This window comes from Electrophorus electricus, chromosome 19, assembly GCF_041902795.1.
Source record: "Electrophorus electricus isolate QZ-2024a chromosome 19, ASM4190279v1, whole genome shotgun sequence".
Taxonomy (NCBI): domain Eukaryota; kingdom Metazoa; phylum Chordata; class Actinopteri; order Gymnotiformes; family Gymnotidae; genus Electrophorus; species Electrophorus electricus.
The window spans coordinates 2,420,809-2,428,150 of record NC_137515.1 but is presented as its reverse complement, the minus strand read 5'-3'; the positions used below and the strand labels follow the sequence as shown (position 1 = coordinate 2,428,150).

At 44.2% G+C, this 7,342-nt stretch overlaps 1 long non-coding RNA gene across 1 annotated transcript; it reads right to left on the bottom strand.

Moving 5' to 3' along the window:
- Nucleotides 1–1,052: 1,052 nt before the first annotated feature.
- Nucleotides 1,053–2,863, bottom strand: LOC145652392 (uncharacterized). Its single transcript, XR_014118639.1, has 3 exons — nt 2,751–2,863; nt 1,259–1,313; nt 1,053–1,162 (listed from the first exon to the last, which is right to left on the bottom strand). It is a non-coding gene; the product is annotated as an uncharacterized LOC145652392 (long non-coding RNA).
- Between the last annotated feature and the right edge of the window lie 4,479 nt (nt 2,864–7,342).

Below are 7,342 nucleotides of genomic sequence, written 5' to 3'. Positions count from 1 at the left end.
TGCGCGGTTATGTGGTGTGCTAAGAGCTTATTAAGTAATGAGAAATGACTTCTGTAATGATTCCTTATAAATGCGTGCGCGTGACGGCGCCGCGCGTGCGTTGTACACGCATGTACCCGCGGACTTCTGAAACTTGCTGTGACTTCAGCAAAGGTTTATTCATGTCCAGGCAGGAACCCTCTCCCTCTAATGCAGCTCTCTTTTACGGAGAAACGGGCACTAAAAGAGGAGAGCGGAGCAGAAGCTTCTCGCCAGGGCTGCAGGAGCCGGCCCGCTCATTCGGGTGGAATTACACCAGAAACAAGAAGCCAGGCCTCTCACAGAAGGCCTGAGCATTCTGGAAAGGCCTCCATACCTGACATACTTCCCAAGCCCGGCCCCACCGGAGCCAAATTGCCCGTTGAGCCTTTTCCAGTGCCCTTCGCTCTGACATCCTTTCGCTCCCTTTCTCACCCACTCCTGCTAGTCCTGCGAAGTAAACACCCCACTCTCTGCAAGCACAGCTCGCGTGAGGAAGCTTTTTTCACTCCATCCTAAAGGTGCACTTTTCGTTTGCTCTGCTGATGCACGCCGGCCTGCTCTGCCTGCGTGTCGTGCACTTAGCAGACGCGGGGCACGCGGCCAGCGGAAGGCGGGTCTCTATTTTTCTCGGCTGGAGCAAATATGGCTCCGGTATTGCAGAGAGAATTCATTTCATGTGAAATCAGCAGGCTGAGCATGTTCCGAAGGTCACGCTTATAGAAGCGGCAGACAGAAAAGTTCTGAGTGAGCCTGGGTTGGGGCATTCAAAGATCTCTCAGATGGAAAAAAATGTGGAATAAAGTATTGGATTCAGGCACCCAATATGTGTGTGTGTGTGTGTGTGTGTGTGTGTGTGTGTGTGTGTGTGTGTGTGTGTGTGTGTGTGTGTATATGTATGTATGAGTGCAGAAGCTCAACGTGTGAACCTGCACGGTGCAGTTAGACGACGGCACTACAGCCCACTGCAGTGTACAGAACACTCACCTGGAATCTTCTTCAGAGTTGCAGTTTTTTTTTTTACTGCAAACTTACCATCATGACATCATGACTTGTCAAGCAGTTAACGTCTCCGTGCTTAAGGAGGATCGGTCATCTTTCCAACCGACTGGACGGCGCCGTCTCCCGTTTAGTCATCAAATTACTACAAATGAATTTAATTCCATTACTGACAGTAAAGATATTTCCAGCGCTTAAGAGTAGATGCTTATTTTAATAAAAAATGATACTCTATACACACCTCATATTGCTAGTGGAAACTTTGACTTCTCTAAATACACCTCATCCACGTCTTCCTGGACACAGGAAGTAACAGAATTAGTAACTGAAATTTCAACAAACCTACTAAAAAACAATCTATCAAAGGAAGAACACTATACACTTACAAATGTTTTTAAAAGCTTTAAAAAGCTTTCTGATACTAGTTTTTACAGGCAGAACAGCTTCTGACATCGTAGAACAGCTTCTGACATCAAAGAACGGCTTCTGACATCACAGAACAGCTGTGACATCACAGAACAGCTTCAGACATCGCAGAACAGCTCTGACGTCATCCATTCAAACCACTATTGTTCAGCCATTTCAGCAGGACTCCATCTGATTTTGCACAAAATCTTATTGTAGATCCCCGCGGTAGCTTTCTGTCTTATCTAAAATTCATTTTAAAAAAGCAATCATGAATGTTCTACTGTATCTTCTTTTTTCTGCCCAACAGAAATTATATCCCAGTTTCTGGATGACATTTTTCAAGCAGTTCTTCAGTCCTTACCTACATATGTTAAAGACTCCTCACACTTCCTACAAATCCTTAAACACCTGAAAGAACAAATGCTACCTGCCAACTCCCTACTTTTTCAATGGACGTTAACAGATAACACCCAGTCATCCCTAATGAAGATATTCACCCAAGACTGTCAGAACATGTGTTAACTCTTGTTAAATCTCATGTGCTAACTCTGTTACTCACTAATAAGTTAGCATGGGTACTAAAATTGGACCATCCTATGTCCATATCTGAAGAGCTCCAGGTGTTTATTTCTTCCTTCTCCCAGTACCATCCGGCTCTGGAATACATTGGGAACATAGTACATTCTGGGATGGGGAGAACCTGTTTGGATGGTTTTTTGGAAGTTCAGGTTTAATTACCATCATTTATTATAAGTCTATAGTCTCTCATTCCTCTTTGCATTACAGTTCTTCACTTTCCAAGACTTGCAAAAACTTCATCCTTCACTCACAGCAACTAAGACTCGAGCACTTTCTCGAGTGAATGTTCTCATAACTGTGGGTTTCCTGAGGAAGTCATAGCTGATTCCTTTCATGTTTGACCTGTTCAGAGAATGGATACACTGACCTATAAACAATCAACTGTTTGTTGAATTCCTTCAGTACTGATTTATAATCCTAAAAATAAAACAGTGCCTGATATTAAGCTAAAATACTTCAGAATCCTCAAGGACGATGTAAAGACCGCATGCCTTTTTAAGGAACCTCCACTAATCTCCTACAGTTGAGACAAAAAACATCAAAGATATGCTCGTCAAGAGTGAGGTACGTGATCTTTCATATAATAACTGTGAATAACCAATCTAGATGTGCTACAAGTAAATGTATTAACACAGACACTAAAATAAATAGCATGAAAGGATCAATCTCCACTGAAGGTGTTATCACCCCATCCTGAGACAGAGGTGACAGTTTATCACCCGAGTGTGAGGAGAGGGAGTCATCACCTGAGTGTGAGTAGAGGAGGTCATCACCTGAGTGTGAGTAGAGGAGGTCATCACCTGAGTGTGAGGAGAGGAGGTCATCACCTGAGTGTGAGTAGAGGAGGTCATCACCTGAGTGTGAGTAGAGCAGGTCATCACCTGAGTGTGAGGAGAGGAGGTCATCACCTGAGTGTGAGGAGAGGAGGTCATCACCTGAGTGTGAGGAGAGGAGGTCATCACCTGAGTGTGAGTAGAGGAGGTCAACACCTGAGTGTGAGTAGAGCAGGTCATCACCTGAGTGTGAGTAGAGCAGGTCATCACCTGAGTGTGAGGAGAGGAGGTCATCACCTGAGTGTGAGGAGAGGAGGTCATCACCTGAGTGTGAGGAGAGGGAGTCATCACCTGAGTGTGAGGAGAGGAGGTCATCACCTGAGAGTGAGTAGAGGAGGTCATCACCTGAGTGTGAGGAGAGGAGGTCATCACCTGAGTGTGAGGAGAGGAGGTCATCACCTGAGTGTGAGTAGAGGAGGTCATCACCTGAGTGTGAGGAGAGGAGGTCATCACCTGAGTGTGAGTAGAGGAGGTCATCACCTGAGTGTGAGGAGAGGAGGTCATCACCTGAGTGTGAGTAGAGGAGGTCATCACCTGAGTGTGAGGAGAGGGAGTCATCACCTGAGTGTGAGGAGAGGAGGTCATCACCTGAGAGTGAGTAGAGGAGGTCATCACCTGAGTGTGAGGAGAGGAGGTCATCACCTGAGTGTGAGGAGAGGAGGTCATCACCTGAGTGTGAGGAGAGGAGGTCAACACCCATGTCATTGTTCCTCATACATCACTGCAGGAGTTGTCTATTGTGTTCATTGATGTAATCAGCTTTACATTGGAAAATAGGGCCTGCTGATTGGTTTGTTAAAAATCTTCAGACCATCAGAATTAAGGATTTGTCATTTAAAGTGGCAAAGCATTTTAATTCTAATGAACAATGCATTAATGACATACCTGTTTGCACTGCCAGTTGTTGCTATGGCAGCAAGTTAGGAAACTGAAAGAAAAAGACCTGATCCACACTGTCAACTTTAGATGTTATGATGTAAACATCTGCTTTTTCTAATATAAACCGGTTGCTCCTCCTGGAAATTCAGAAGAACTTTGCCTGCACAGGTGATGAAAGACTTCCATCCAAAATATTCTGTTTCTCTGGTATGTACTTGGTTAGTAATCATTTTTATTATTTCAACATCTTTCAATACTAATATCTCCATATCTTGTACACTGCACCTGGAATCTTCTTCAGAAGATGTATGAAGCACTTTGCTTGCGCGGCTGATAACGGACCACAGTCTGAAATGTCCTGTGTCTCTGGATACATTGTTATGGATTTGATTTTGAATAGATCCACACTTAATCTCCCATTATGACAAAGTGAATACATTTTTAGAGAGTTTCAAAATTTAATTAAAAATCAAAAAATAAAATCTTTTATTGCAAAATGTATTCAGACCCTTTACTCAATACTTTGTAGAAGCCCATCTGGCAGCAACAGCTACAAGTCTTCTTGGGGTTGTCACGTCTAGCTTTGTGCACCTGAACTTTGGCAGGTCTTCTCCTTCTTCATGGCAGAACCTCTCAGGGTTCATCAGATCGCATTGCGAGCGTGTGTGAACTGCCTTCTCCAGGTCTATCCACAGATGTCCCGTGGGAGTTAGACGTGGGCTTTGGCCCACTCAAGGGCATTCAGAGACTTACCCTGAGACGGTGTTGTTTTGGCTGTGGGCTTCAGGACATTGACGTGTTAAAAGAGTAACTGTCACCCCAGTCTTTGTGTGCAGTAAGAGATTTCAGTTTTTGACTTTTAATTAATTTTCAAATCGCTCATCGTGATGGGTGATTAAATGTAGATTGATGGGTGAAAATGGCAATTATATCCATTCAAAATCAAATCAAATCCATAACACAATAACATTTTCAACAAGTAAAGGGGTCTGATATATATATATATATATATATATATATATATATATATATATATATATATATATATATATATATATATATATATATACATATATATATATATATAGAGAGAGAGAGAGAGAGAGAGAGAGAGAGAGAGAGACACACACACCTCTGAAGAATGTGTGTGTATGTGTGTGTGTGTGTGTGTGTATATACATATACAGTGTCATAGACTCATGCTAACAATAACATTTGGAACACTCATGAAAAAGTAATTATCTGTTCTGTGCTTTGATAACAGTTCTCAGAAATGGATATGACAATTGTTTGGAAAGATAAAAATAAGAAATAGCTTACTTTTCACTAATGCTTATAAAACTTGTGAAATTTCTGGATGGTTGCTAAGGCGTAATGTGCTATGCACTTCAAATAAAGGGACTGAGAGTTGATGAATCTGTGAGCCTGTTGTTTAGCACACTAATTAAGTTTCATCCTACAACATTAAACCCCACCTGTAGTGCACCCCTTTACCAACGTGAATTCAATAAATTAGCTTCAATTAGTTTGTTGGTGGAGAACAGCTGGAACCCTTCATAACCTGTTTTTATGACTTAACTGTCCGCACATCTGTGATCTCTGTGTGTGTGTATGTGTGTGTATGAGACAAAGTGTGAGCATGAGAGATGGAAATATAAAGAAATGGCAGGAAAGCCTCATGTGGTGTGGCAGTGTGTCTTTTGACGTGATGCCAGTGTATATGCCAGGCAGGTGGTCATCGCCATGCCAACCAGCCCACCTGAGCTGCGCTGGGTAGAGAGTGGCTCGGAAGTGCCCAATGTGCCGCTCTGGGATGTGGAGCAGCAGGTGATTCATGGCGTGCTGGCACGCTGGCAGTGAAGAGAATGGTACAGATGTGGCATGGAACATCTGGGCACAGTGTGCCTGGCAGCATGGACCACGGCACCAGCCAGCACACGCTCCCGGCAAGGACAAGCTGATACGTTTGTATTCAGTGCACTAAAATATGTCATCCCATCAATACCTACTTTTAGATACCGTAACCTAATAGCGTTCTCCTATAACAATGAGCCTAACTCCGGAAAATATGACTGAACCCTGATAAATACTTAATTTCTAAGTTGTATCATTTCCAACCCTCAGTTTTGTCTTCAGTAAATATAAGCAGGGAATAAAGACTTATTTGGGCAGAGTGTTTTGATGTATGTGTTCTGGAGGCTTGTGGCGATTATAAATTATTTGCAGGGGGAAAATGAACATTACTGCCCTGTGTACTCCTAGAACATCTCGCTAGCTAGCGATGGAGAGAATCTCATCTATATCCATCAGCCTGGCTGCCCAGAGCATGCCCTTGCCTACAACGTCTACACACACGCACGCACGCACGCACGCACACCTTCAGGGTATGGAAGCATATGATACAAAAGATGCCCAGATGTCTCCTTCCCGATAAGGCAGTATCAAGGTTATGTGTTCCTACTTCACAGGAGTCCATCGTAAATCATTCTGAAATTGTCATGATGGGTATTCACCGAGGCAGTGGAGCTGCTAGCCTGCGCCTCCCTCTGCTGGTCCGCCACAACACTGGCACACACGTGTGTGTGTGTGTGTGTGTGTGTGTGTGTGTGTGTGTGTGTGTGTGTGTGTGTAGGGGTGGGGTGGGGGGGTCTCATAAATAACCTTATAACCTGACTATTTCATCCATTATCGTCACTCATGCACCTCGGACAGCTCCCCTCATTAGCTTCTCTCTGTGTCTTTCTCTCTCTCTCCACATCATTATATGTTTTCATTTGTGTCTTCTCTCATGAGGACACAGTTATGTCAGCCATCACAGTGCAGCCCATTTCAGTGTTTGTGTGTGTGTGTGTGTGTTTGGTCGGGGAATTGATGACTACCAGAGTTCACTATGCCGGGAAATCCAGCTGAGATGTGAGGAGGCAACGTATCGTTCCTGTCGGAGCGTCTGGCGGCGGCATGCCTGCACCCATCCCTTTGTGCAGCGGATTTGAGAGAACACTCGTCTGTGTGGCACCCACACGCGTGTTCGGCTCTCCCCGTGTGGCAGCACTGCGCTTGTGTGTGGGCACACGCGTGCGTGCGTGCGTGAGCGCGCGCGGAGGTAGCAAGGCCCAAGGCGATGACAAGCCGATCACACTGCACATGTCAAATATAAATTGCTTTGACCTTTTTCCTCTCAGTCCCATGCCTTTGTGTCAGCAGGGGAGGGAGTGGGGGGTGTGCGAGGGGGCGTTTTTGATATGAACCAAAAATAGTGCTAAAGTCTGCAAAATATTAAAGAGATGGAAAACGAGGAAAATAACAAACGTGCGGTTTTACCCTCTGTGGAGGAAAACTCCAGTGATTCAGAATGCAGTGTGCCATTCCCCTGAAGAAGGTAACCTTGAACCGTAAAATCAGTGGTGTTGACGGGAAAGGCTGAAAGACGCAGGCCCTGCATCTTTCTACACAATAATCAGTAAATGTGGCATTATACTTGACGACTGAAGAAACGGAAACGAAACAAACAGTGCTTACCAATCAAACGGCCAGCATTCCACAACAATGGGTCCAATTAGAAATCAGAATTGGAAACAGCAGTATTTATTTATGGGTGGTATATTCTTTCAGTCAGAGAAGACAAA